General features: G+C 41.4%; 2 protein-coding genes across 5 annotated transcripts in view; one reads left to right on the forward strand and one right to left on the reverse strand.

Moving 5' to 3' along the window:
- Positions 1-13,694, reverse strand: part of LOC121946877 (uncharacterized) — a 46,440-nt gene that overhangs the window by 32,290 nt on the left and 456 nt on the right. The window lies entirely within an intron of this gene.
- LOC121946870 (uncharacterized) overlaps positions 1-13,694 on the forward strand; it is a 22,334-nt gene continuing 8,640 nt past the window's right edge. The window contains exon 1 of one of the 2 annotated variants that reach the window (XM_042491673.2): positions 1-409. The gene's annotated coding sequence lies outside the window, so the exon portion shown is untranslated. Of the gene's footprint in view, positions 410-10,531; positions 12,149-13,694 lie in introns of those variants that run through there. The other variant, XM_042491674.2, reaches the window with a different exon arrangement.

Raw genomic sequence — 13,694 nt, forward strand, 5'->3', positions numbered from 1 at the left:
AGAGGCAGCATATTAGGCAGGGGAAAGAAAAAAGTTATCAAGTGTCACTGTGTGTCAGAAAGACTTACTCAGAGGGATGAGTGTAGATTGAAGTTGTAAGGGCGAAGAGATAGAAGGTGTGTGAGCGAAGGAGAGCGAGAGAGGAGGAGGGAGGGGGTTGGAGAGATCAAGCAAGCTGGGGAGAGAGAAAGAGAGCACACTCACGGGGAGATAGAGGGAGAGAGAGCAAAGAGGCGTTTAGAGAGTGAGAAGGAGGAGAGGCAGGAATAGGATGAAGGGAGGGGAGGCTGAGCAGTAGAGAGGAGGAAGAGACTCGCAGTCTCAAAACTGGATATTCCTACGTGCCTGCTTGCCGCTTGATCCAATGAGTAAACTCTCTGCTACCTGCTACACAAAGGCACCCGGCGAGGTATGTGACCACACCGCTTCCTCGTGTGAGTGTGTGTGTGTGTATATGTGTGTGAGAGGGAGCGCAGGTGTGTTAGCAACTTTGAATGAAGGGATAAACACATGCTCTGAGAGTGAACGCTCTGAGGAAACAGGTTTAGGAGTTCCTGTATGTCATCCTGAGAGTGAGCTTGGTTAATTATAGGGAGGAAATATGTATGAAATGTGTGAGTGTGTGAGTGTGTGAGTGTGTGTTTGTGTGTGTGTGTGTGTGTGTGAATGAGAGTGTGGTATACACTCATGTAAGTCGGCACCTGTGTGTGGGGGTGTTTGGGCGCGTGGAAGGGCACAACAGAGAGAGTGTGAACAAGAGGGAGAGTGTGACAGATCCAGAGACAAGGAGCGTGCGAGGAAGACGGAGACAGACAGACACACAGACGGAGAGAGAGACAGAGAGAGAAAAAGAGAGAGAGAGAGAGAGAGAGAGAGAGAGAGAGGTGGAGGTTCATCACTCAAGCTGACGGCAGATCAGTACTTTCAGAATTAGAGCAGTGGGCTTAAATAGCCCTGGTCCAGAGATAGCCAGGGGCCCTGGAGGAGCCCGCTTAAACTGGGAGGGACGGATATGAGATTTTGAGGGTGGGGTTAGTCAAACCGGGGAAAATTTGGAAGGAGACAGAATGAGGGAGGAGGAGAGTGAAAATAGGAGGTGCAGATGTTGGGGGCAAGTCTGGGGAAGATCTCATGCAGTCAAAGGGAGGATGTGCAGGTGTGCAGGTGCATCCGTAACTTCCTATTCAACATGAGAACACATGCACTGGAAGAACTTCCAATGTCACCTTTTAATTTTTAATCGCAACTTTGCAGCCACACTCGGTCAAGGACTAAATGTGTTTCTGCATCCCTCTGCGGGGAACACAGAGCTATGTTTGTGCTTCTATTACCGGCTTTGCTCCTCGTTTCTCGCCATTCTCGACGGAGAAATACTACGCCGGTGTGCACGATTATGATTTCTGTGCGTCTATTTCTGCTCCAGCAGGCGCTGTCCTTCTGCTGCAGTGATACCCCATATGCTGCATATAGGAACATTTCACAGGTTCAAACAGTTCTCAGCTATAGATGTCTTTCAAGCGAGACATACAACATTTGTCTCTGCTGACTTAATTCACTTATTTCAATTACAGGGACGAGCTGCTGGAGTGCACAGGAAGTCTTGTGTCACTGAGAAAAATGTTAGTTTCGAGTGTACAATTTCAAAGTGCGCCTCTTATGCAAAGGAGCAATCACACTATCATGAAGCAAGGTGTATCAAAGAGTCTGCGCCAAGGCTTCAAAACCCAGATCTACTGTGTTTTCTATGTGTTTTATAGTGAGTATAAACCCAGAGCATTGTTTCATGACAGGCGAGAGAAATGCCCTCATGAATGATGTAAAGAGGAACTGAATGTAGGTATGTTTCTGCGTCTCGAGGGAAACAGAAATACAATTCGTCTCTGTGGGCTGAATGAGAAAAACAGCATGTTTTCCCATCCCATGTTTCTTAGAGTACTGCCACCCTGAAGAGCAGAACAGGCCTCTTGTGGGAGAAGGTTGAGTGGCTGCTGGCCCTTTAAGAGGTCTATTTTTACAGGGGCACACTCATGCATGGAGCGAGGCGCACAGAGGCAGCAGTGGCACACGGAGACTCTATCTGCTCTGCCTCACTTCTGTGACTCCACACAACACATCCTACAGGACCATAACCTTGTCACTGAGCAGCTAAAAGAGAGATTTATTAAATTCATTCAGCTCCATAGTTGAGCTTTTCTTTTTTCAATGCGAGAATCATCAAAAGTTGGAAGTTACGAGGTTTGCGCCCGACAAGCAGAATCAGCCCCTTTCAAGTGGATCTCTCTGAAGTCTAAAAGTGATAATGAGTGGGAGTTCGCAATAAAGCCACCCTTATGCACACTGTACACAAATGTGCCAACATTCCCACATACTTGTTTTGATATGCAGATAGCTATGAAAGAAATCTGAAAACATTCATGCCCCCTTCTTACAAACACATAATACACTTAGTTTACTTACGCCCACATGTTCCTCGAAAGAGACCACAAAAAATGAGCATATTTCAGAACATTTTTGCACAAATCTTTGCACTTAGAGATGCGCATAGTGCTGTACACCCACGTGAAAAAAAATTACTTATACATCCTCAATATCTGGACCTAAAATAATCTTCTCCTTATGCAATCTGCATGTTATATAATGCATGGCCTGTCATTATCACCGCGCTCCTTCACGCCCTGCTGTGCCTCTCCACCTACAGCACCACACAGACAGGCACACACACACACACACCCTACACCTTGTGTTGACAGTCATATACTCTACTCTAGCACTCTCACCCACGTTGAGTGTGTGCTCTCAAACAGCCAGCCAGTTGAGTGAAAGGGAAAGACAGAGAGGAAGACAAAGAGTGGGTGGGGAGGGGGGACTGAAAGTGAAAGAGACAAAGAGGGAAAACTTAGAGAGTGAAGTGTACATTCACGCAGAGACAACGCATTTGCATGATTACATGACTTTGTGCATGTGTGTGAGTGTTTTCTAGTGAGTGTTTTATTCCAGTCTTTTGCCCCTTGAAACCCTTCGTGGGCGCAGCAGTTTAGCAGGTATTTGAGGCTGCATAACCTCATGTAACCTTACTCGTGCATTCATTTTCTTCACCACTCTGCTCCTCTTCAGGGTCTCAGAGAGCAGGGAAACACTCACCAGCTCACTGCTGGATTTGTGATGGATAATCACTCTCAGTGTCACTCAGAGTCACACCTATGGGAAAATACAAACTTGCATGTCATCCCCTCACAGAACAGGAAAGGAGTCAAACCTGCATCCTTCTTAGTGATTCGAGACATTTCTAAAAACTGCTGTGCTAATGTGAGCTTGTACTGTTCTTTATTTATTAAAGCTACAGCTGGTAACTTTCATGGTAATAAATCTTATCATATTTGCTGAAACTACCACTGTATTCTAAAAGAAGTACATAAAACCCCTCTTCCTACTGCTTCTAATGGCATTCATTAGAATTCACTGACATTCACAAAGACAATCAGTCAGTCAGGAGTCTCTATGCAGCTGTCCGTCATGTCAATAACTGCTCATGAACTGTGGACAAACTGTCAAACTAGGCAGCACTGATCAAATATGAATAAAGATTCTGTTGCCCTATTGCCTATTTCTCACCTCAAATGTTTTCAGAAACATATTTTAGTGTACAGTTTAGTTGCAAAATGAGAACTTTCCTGATGTGGCCGCCATGTTGGACACAGTTGACCAAAGTGCCAAATACAGCCTACAGCACAGAGCAAATCTTCTCATTTGACAGCTACAAAGAACAAAAAAATATGTTTCTGAAAACATTTTAGGCCAGAAATAGACAGTGCAGTAGTGTACTGTTTAGCTGTAAAATGAAAAAATTTGCACAGGTCGGTGGGCAGCGTTTTGTTTCAGCTTAACTGTTTCCAACATGGCGACCGCGTCACAAACATTCTCATTTTACATCTAAACATTACACTAAAAGAAGTTTCTGACAACATCTGAGGTGAGAAATAGGCAATGCAGTGACACCATCTTTATTCATATTTGATCAGTCCTGCCTAGTTTGACTGTTTGTCCACAGTTCATGAGCAGGGATTGACATGACTCACAGCTGCACAGAGACTCCTCAGCTCTGATTGCCTGTTTTCTGTTACGTGCAGTAAAAGCACTAAATGGCAATAGGGTAGGCCGAGGAAAATGTTTTTTTTTCATTTGTCTCCTTTAGTGCTGTGTGAATCTTTTTCATTTTTTGAAGTTACCAACTGTAGCTTTAATGTATATGAAAAGTGCAGATTGCATAATATTTGCATTATTCTAAAGTGAGCTACCAAATCAAGCAATATGTGCATATCTGCTATGTGTCAGCACGGACAATTAAAGCCCCACATCTACACTTAACTTGTCTTACTGCATGTTATTTAAGAAACAGTAGCAACTCAAAGGTTCTGCACAAATCTCTCCTAGAGTACATGCTGATCGTAAGTTAATTCTGCATTTACGGCATTTTTGAATCAGTCAAGGGGACCTCCATGCCTACTGTTCCCAGATCAGCACTCTCACAGTTGAAGGGTATGAGAATTGGCTTGGGAGCTCAGCCGAGGAGCCAGGAGTGTGATGAATAATCCCAAACAGAGGCAGGTGTTTGAATACAGTTGACACCGCGCCAGACTACTTTAAGGTGACAGACACACCTGTCGGTGGGGGTGTCCCGAGAGAGAGAGCTGCAGAAAGTGGTTTTTCATAGGGTGCATTAACATTCAGACCCACTTAGTGGTGAGGTGATAATATGTGAATGCGTGCGTGCATATGCAGACATGCATATACAATCTGTCAGTTACAAGAGTCTTTTCTTTGCTCTTTGTGTTCGTAGCGATTGTTTTCTTTGGCCCTGACTCGCTAACCCTTGTGTATGATCAAGCAGAATGTTCTCCTCCTCCTCCACACTTCATCTACAATAGGGGTCAACAACCTTTCAACCCCGCCACCCACCGCTTACACCCACAGGTTTTCAGCCAGGCCTGCATCTCTGCCTGCCGGAGCCCGGCAGATCAGTAAATCTGCTCCCTCTTACAGACGGACACAGCGTGCACAAACACAATATATTGCACAGTATCGGTTTTGGTATCACTGTACAGAAAGTGTAACATTTGAGACATCCTGTAGCCTATAGCATCAATAGTGTCCTGAAAGCCTGTCCTGAAGTTGTATTACCTTCCATACCCTTGCGATGCTTCCCTATTATTCATTTCTTTTTTTATCCTTTACGACATTAAAATCACTCAGAAAATTCTCTAATTTAATTTGATCTCTTTTTTTGGCAATTATTAGCAGAGATTATCAAATAGCTGCGTGATAAAGGTTCTCTCTCAAGTGGGACTCTCCCTTTTTTCATTTTGAAAACAAGCATTAAGCCCACTCAATCCCATTTCAATATAATTTGCAGCAGCCTCTGTAACAAACAGCATAAGCCGTGTGTTGAGTAAATGGCTGTGACCGTGTGTGGCTGGCTTGGCAGCAGATTTGGTGTGGGAGGGGTTGTAGAGCAATAGCAATAATGGCAGTGTATAGCAATGCTGCCTTGAATACCAGCAGTGATAAAGGTACTCCAGACAGTATCTGTGAAGCCCGTCTAGACAGTCGCTCTGAAAATGAATGGCACTTGAGCTTTCAACGAGAGACCTGGCCATGCTCTCTCCGTGGAGAAGTCATCACCATGTTTGCTTACAGCTTGCTGACATTTTGCTACTAAACTGGAGAACCGAAAGAAAACCCGGTTTGACTGTCAGTCGCCAGGGGACAGCGCCAAAAACAACAAATCTTTGGAATGAAAAGTAATCCCCCTCCTCTTTCACACACACACTTGTCCTCTCCCTTTCAAGCTGTTTCTACCCCATCACACTTTGTCTCGCTCTCTCTTTCCCCCTCTCCTCTCCCCCCTTGTAAGCTACTGATCTCATAGCGTGAGAGTACTACTCGCATCAAGGGCTCCGAGTTGGGCTAATCATGTCACAAACTAGTGTGAGAGACCGCTACCTGTGAGTGAGTGAAGCAGAGCATTTAAAAAGTTGGAAAACTCATTTGGAAAAAACATGTGAGCTGCAAAAAAAGCATGACTGTGCATCCATCAGCGTTATGTGACATCACTATAGTTGCATAAGAATCGCAGTCACCTTACCAATCGTGGCACATTTGATGCTTGTGTCATGTTTTTTTGTTTTTTTTTTAAACGTCTTTGTGATGCACACAACAAATTGAAACCAAAGTCATCTCTTTGTGGTTGAAAATGTAGCTGGTTGCAGATGCCGCATAAGAGGCACATTATCAGATTGACACAGTGGAAAAGTGCAGAGATGAAACTCTCTAAATGTCAATGAATGACAACATAACACCCGCCTTAGAAAATGTCAGCCACAAGGTTTGAAGAATACCTGTTAACTGTTCCACTTGTTCCCTGCTGACCTCACTATGCACACTGCATGTGCATATGTGTGTGTGTTCACGGAGAAAGACTGCAGCGTGGTCAGAGGAAGGGGAGGACGAGGTGGAGGAATTTTTTGCTTCTGCTGACTGGCTGACCTGCATGTAATTAGTCAAGTCATATTTTTAACTGATATTGCGTAAAAGCCAGCTTAAGGAGCCATAGCTGCCCTATTTATACCCTAGGGGCTAATGGCCTGTACCACTACACAGGGGGATTTCCTCCCAGAACTATACTAAGCCTTCCTAAGGCCGTACCAGTTAGGATTCACAGGGATTAACCCAGCAATACATTACAGGCGTCACCCTCTTGTCTGCATCACTCACGCTGTCCGACTCTCCTCCAATTGGCTCCTGTTTTGCAGTGTTAAGCATACTCTGTTTACTACACTGCTTTTGAGAAGGACATATGTTTTGTTTAATTTTGTTGCAGTTATGGCAGATACTGATGATCTTATTCCAAACCAAAAATGGCAAATACATTCAATGTATTGTGCAAGTCTGTCATGAGTGAGCACATTTCCAGAAACTCAGAATGAGTGTTTGCGTGCAGGGCTGCTGGCTCATCCTGTTGAAGAATGGGCCCCGAAGGCTGACCTGGCCTTTTGCCCAATAAGCTATCGCCCGTATCACCCTGTCCTTTTATCAGCTTAGCCCGGCTCCTTGTGGAGTAAGCCACCACACACGGCTAGTAGTACTCCCCTCCTCCCCTCCCGCCATCACTCCACCTTTCTATTAAGGCTGTCGGCTAATCTGTTGACTATTTTCTGAAATAACTGATTAGCTGTTTGGCCTATAAGACATGAGAATATTGTGAAAATATGTTGATCAGCCCAAGATGACTTCCTCAAATGTCTCCACAACACAAATAAGTTAAAAAACAAACAACTAACACAACATAAAAATACACATTCAGGAATCTTTTTCTTGGAATAAAGGCCCAAATGAATTTATCGTTTATCAGATAAGTTGCCTATTAATTTATGGTCTGGGAAAAGCAAAAAAAGAATTTCTTCTGAGTTTGTCACACCACAGAAAAGTGTGTTATCAACCACCCAGCCAAAAGGGACTGATTAAAACATTGCCAAGTGTATAAAAATAGGTTTACAAATCATAAAAAAAGATAATCAGTATTTTTCTGCTCTGTGATTCTGGGGGTATGTCTGCTGAAGATGCTGAGCCGTATGAGCCACTGCAAAGCAACAGACTCCTGTTAGCAGCTAACACAGTAGCACAGAAACATACACACATCTCCTGATTATTTTCTTGACTTATCAATTAGGTCTTTGGTCAATAAAATGTCATTAAATAGTGATAAAATGTTAATCAGTGTTTCCCACAGCTAAAGATGAAGTCCACAGCTAGCATGTATTTAGTTTACTGCCATAGAGGAGTAAAGAAATATGAATATATTTACAGAAGTTGGAATCACAGAATCTTTTTTTTTCTTAAAAATCACTCAAATCGATTAATTCCTAATCAAATTACTTGGCACTTAATTTTGAGGTCCAGGTAAAAGAAAAACAAATGTTTTCTGAGTGTGTCACACCACAGAAATAAAAACTTTGGGCTGAAGACCGTAAGGTACACAAGGCAATGTTGCTTGTATTTACAGGATTCTGGCATTTAACAAAGAAGTTGATTCATATATTTATTAGACTGAACTGAAAAAGCAGAGAGAGCTCGAGGAACGTACTGAAGGAAACAACACAGACGCATGCTCTGCACTCTATAATAAGACTTTATATAGTGAGGGAGCATTATGTTAAGGATGGCTCCAGTGCGTCACTGAGCCAAGAAAAAGGTAAAAAAAAACAAGACAGATAAATGGTATAAAAAAGTCTAACTCCACAATGTGGTACTGTAGTATAGTTGATTTATCTATCTTATACATCTATCTATCTGCTGTGTCCTCTAACCCCCCTCCCCTCCTCACCGCTCTCCTCTACTCTCCCCTCTGTTCAGATCTGTTACATTCAGCAACAAATTTCTGCTGCATCAGACGTCCATCATAGATTCCCCACTCAGCCTGAAACGTGATCAGACACCCCATACGAGGCTACGCATGAGGATGAGGGGGGTAAAAAAAAGAAAAATTAAATGCCATTTTGATTGCAAAGGGGAGCAGAAGATGTTTCAACACACTTTGTGTTCAGTAGAGGAGGGAGTGAATCCTCTCTCTACAGTCTTACCTGTAAACGTCTTTCGCCACTTAACACTTCCACCACTATGATTTGTCGGGTGTAGTGTGACTCATCTGACCTTTCTTGTCTAGGCCTGCCCTTATGTGTGTGTGTGTGTGTGTGTGTGTATGTGATGGACAGATTAAAGAGTGCAAAGCCAGAGAGAAAGACAGACAGGAACAGCGAGCATGAGATGGAGAAAGAGTGCGCCAAATGTCTCAGTGGTGCCATAAATGATTGACAGCACAGTGTGACTCCAGTGTGCATTTTGCTCATGTTGATATTTGCCTTTCTGTGTGTGTGTGTGTGTGTGTGTGTGTGTGTGTGTGTGTGTGCGTGTGTGTGTGTGTGTGTGTTCAGTATGCTAAATATCAAAGTGTGCATGCATAAGTGGAGCGCCACAGTCATTTCTATATCTCTATATTGTAGTAAACACCCTTTTGATGAACCCGGCCCTCGTGCTATTTCCTCCTCTTTCACTATGACTTGACTATTACATCTAAATATATATCAAATACCGTCAAGTGATAAGATTTATGTAGATTATATCTGTTAAATGCTGATTATGGGGCAGAAGGTGTCGATGACATTTAGCAGGAAGTAATTATTTTATTTGCTTCACAACATTTTGTATGAATTCTCACTAACTTGTGACCTTGAGTTTGTTATCGTATTGGTTAAAGATGTGTTATTTATGTGGGATGTCTTGTATGATCATGTGTTGGACACTTTTAATTGCCAAGTCAACCCTGACCATTATGAGCAATTAGTTTCTTTGTGTGATATAATCATAGAAACATGTTTATAGAGGAAACATTGTTTTTACATGCATCTTATTCTGCATTCAGATTAATTAGTAGGGTTTATGAATTTAAAAAATAATTGAAAAAGTTACTAATAGTTAGTAAACTAATTACAGTGAACCATTGAACCATTTCCTGTTTGTAAACCAGCTTTTATTAATAAATGAGAAGCCTGCAATTCTAAGCCTGATGATGGCCTGAAAAAAATCAAACTTAAGGGAGTTTATTTGGAGTGCAAAAAACTAAACAAGCAGAGGCCATCTGGAGCGTAGTACAGAAAAAAGACAGAGGAAAAGATGAACTTTTCACATTTGCACAAACTGTATTCTTTTGGGTTTTTTGTTGTTGTTATTATATGCTCATTATTATTATTATTTTATTATCATTACATTTTATTTGTGTTTATTACTCATTAGCTTGTTGTAATTCATAATAAAAAAAAATATAACGGATACTACTACTAATAATAATAAGGAAGGGATGGGGAAGTATATGAAATCTATACAGGCAATTCTGTAGAATTTTAAAGGAAAAAATAAAATGTATGTTTGTTTTACTTAGCCCAATAAACATAAAATAATAAATAAAATATATATACACACACACACACACACACACACACACACATATATACATATATCTCGGGGTGGGGGAAGATTGCTGAGGGCACAGACTGCCAGATGCTGCACTATATAAATTACTATTTCATATTATGTTTAAGATTTTTTCCTATTTTATTTATTGCCCTACTAATTAAATAGTGTTACTTAAACTGAATATTGATTCAAAGTGCACTTGACATTACAAAATGGTCCTACTATCCAAAGAAAAAAATGTGTTGTTTAATCTAAATCCAAAATGCTCCAAAACTCAAAAAACCAACAACTGCATCTTTACTCCATTAATTGTGATACTTGTAATGAACCCACACAAGTACAGAAAATGCCAGAGCAGACAGTGCTCGTGCCCACACAACCTCAGCTCACATCATTTCTTTCAAACAGCATTTACTTTGCAAAATAAATGTAATCTTCTCCTAAATGTCAGGGGAGACTTTTCTTGGCAATTGTCACCACACAGTGAGAATGTTTAAATGTGGCCTTCAAGGCTGATGTGTCTGCACACACATCCAAATCTGATTAGCTTTCTACTCCATTGAGGTCGAGAAGTTCGACAAGGTTAACCTTTAATTCATGTTGGTGGATACGAGTCTGCATTTTGCTCTGTGTTTAAAAGCGCAGATGAATTGCTTTTAGAAGAAGCCTATCAAAGAACATAAAGATTGCTTCTTACAATCTGACACCAATAATGATTTGATTGCTTCATTAAATCCTATTTTCCCCCCCAGGCTCCAATTTATGTTTTCGCTCCTGTATTGCATTTCTGCGCTTGTAATTAACATAAGCTTGTTTGAACTGAAGTTTGGCCCTGTTTCTTTGACGGGGGGAGCCGGCAGGGTTATTTGCATAGTGTTGCTTTTTCAACCTTGCGCCTGTTTATTATTTTCTAAAAGGTTTCTGTGCTGACAGGTTTGTGATTTCTTGCCGTGAATGAGCTGCTCTGCTCTCACCAATTCAGTCCCTAATAAGCCGAACCACCACACTTCACTTGCACTGGCTGAATCACTGAGGCACATCATTCAGAGCTCTCCTGCAGTGCTCCTGTTAGCGTATGAGAGTGTGTGTTTCTGCGTGTTTATGAAGTCAAATCAAATTTATTCATAAAAGCTCTTTTAACAACAGGTTCATCACAAAGTGCTTTGGTGAGAACAAAGGACACAAAATTCAGATAAAAACTACAGATAAACAAAAAGAACAAGTGTGGCGTATGTTTGCGTGTGTGTGTGTGTGTGTGTGTGTGTGTGATGGATGTGAGGTTTAGTTTTGAGTCAGAGGCAGCAACAAAGCCTAAGTCTGAGAGTGTGTGTAGGATGAGCCTCCTACCACGTCCTTCCCTGTCTCTCATCAACTGTCTCTCTGCCTCCCTTCCATCCTTCCCTCCTTCTTTTATGTGCCAACATGTCTTCAGAAATATACATTATTATTTCACCACTAATTACCTGATGTATTCATGACTTTTCACGTTAAAAGGGGCATTTAACTGCTGAAACTTAAGTGGAAAGCTCACCTTCAGACAGCACAAAGGCGGCATAGTATAGTCAGCATATACCGCCCAATATATAATCTGTATGTGCTGCATCCTTGACTGTTAGTGTGTGTATGTTGCGTGTGCATATATGTGTGTGTGTGTGTGTGTGTGTGTGTATGCATGTTTATATCCCTCACAGTGATTAAAGCAAGTGGGCGGCAGCAGCAACTGGTCTGCCTGTGTGGCTCTGCATAGCAGACATGTTTCTCACTGCTAGATATTACTCATTTCCTCAGCCCTTTGCACACACAAGCACGCACACACACACACTTGACACACACACACACACACACACACACACAGTCACATACACAACAGACACAGAGACGGATAGCAGGCTCTCAGTTCTTTCCCTCAGTTTGGTGGGCTCGCTGGTGTTATTTCATGCGTACAGAGATCAGAGGCAGTGTGTAGCTGGAGGCTGCTGATATCTGCGGGTGTTGTAACTGGCGGCGGTGCTGTGGAGGAGCAGTGTAGCACAGTGAGGAGCTGAGGAGTGGGTTGACCCTCTGGGAGGACTGGAATATGAATGACTGCCAAGACTGGGACGTCTGCTCAGCCTGCACTAAGGTCAGTCTCATAGTGCATCACAACAACTACCAACTCCATCAACCTGTCTGCTGCCACATTCTCTAACTGCTCATTTGGGTTAAAAGAGACCCTTTTAGGCGCAATTAGCACTACTGGACTGTCGGTTGATGTTTTATTTAATAGCAAAAAAGGCAAAAGTAGAGACTGATATTCTGTAGTTCTGGTTTTCGAGGTTTGTCATGACAGTAGAGGTTTGACTGTTCTCCTGAGAAATGCATTAAGAGAAAAGGCGGGATGAGGTGAAGCGGTGCAAATAGATGTCTGATTTGACCGTTACTTGAGAGCAAGTTGCAGTATCTAAGCATTCTGCTTTATTTTCTTTTTTGGAAAAACAGTTTTTATTTTTTATCAGTTCTAAGCAAGAAAATTAACTTTTTTTAACAAATTGCATTTCTGCTTACAGAGCAAATCAAAAGTCTCAAGCAGTTTTTCACTGGAAATAATGCGTGATATAATTATGCCTGTGATGTGTCGGGTTTTTATATATTTAAATGCTACGAGCACAGTAGCTCCAGCTTAACTCCAGCTCTCTGCATGCTCGTCTGCACAGTGTAGGAGTATTCTGTTAGAAGACATTTCTCTGCAAACTCCTCCACATGCACAATTGTGTTCTTTGTTTTCTTGTACTCTTTTGGCAAGTTTATATTAGGTCTATTTTGACAACCCTTTTCATAAGGGCTGTCGAAATGACAAGGGCGGCGGAGTCATTTGAGGACAAATACTGAAACCAGATTTTTTTTCAATGTATTTAATGTGGAGTCTAGACAAGTTTTTACACAGCCAAAGTAAAGTTCTTAAGTAAAGAAGAAATGGGAAAAGTTTAATAAATTCTGACCTTTTGAATACTATGTGTGACTTGAAAAATTATTTTGGGATATTAATTTTCATATGTGATATTATAGGTATTTTTATTGCCGCTTTAAAAAAAATTATTAGTAAAAATATATGTTGATAATTGAAACAATAATTCAATAAATCACTATGGTCATCATAATTAGAATAATAAAAAAAAACAGGCTTATTATTCTAGGAAAAATACTGATAGGAAAATATTAATGAAGATGTAAATGGATTACATGAGGAGTTATTTTTCTATTGTTGCTGCCCTCTGAATGCGTTTTATCTCATGAATAGTAGAGGTCACCCAATACGATATTATCGCGATACGTAAAAGTCATGACATGATGAGGGCCAGCGTTGCCGCTTTAGGCAAAAAACAATTATGCCAGCCCTCTATTTGCAATATACCATATCAGCAATAACACACAAAGGCTAATTTGCCATACACATGAAACTAAAAACAGTAACAACAAACCCCAACATGGCTTACACATAATGCAAATGGTCAGTGCAACTATTATGTGCTCAAAGTGTCAATATAAAAGTATACATGCCTCATCATGGCATTTTGCGAATCCACATACAAATAACACATTAAATAGAGCTTCAACTTCAGTTTCCTGGTTTTGAATTCTACACAGCACAGTGATAACAGCACACATAGCTTATTTTCAAAATAACACAA

This window comes from Plectropomus leopardus, chromosome 9, assembly GCF_026936395.1.
Source record: "Plectropomus leopardus strain MGB_pleo_1.0 chromosome 9, ASM2693639v1, whole genome shotgun sequence".
Lineage (NCBI taxonomy): Eukaryota > Metazoa > Chordata > Actinopteri > Perciformes > Serranidae > Plectropomus > Plectropomus leopardus.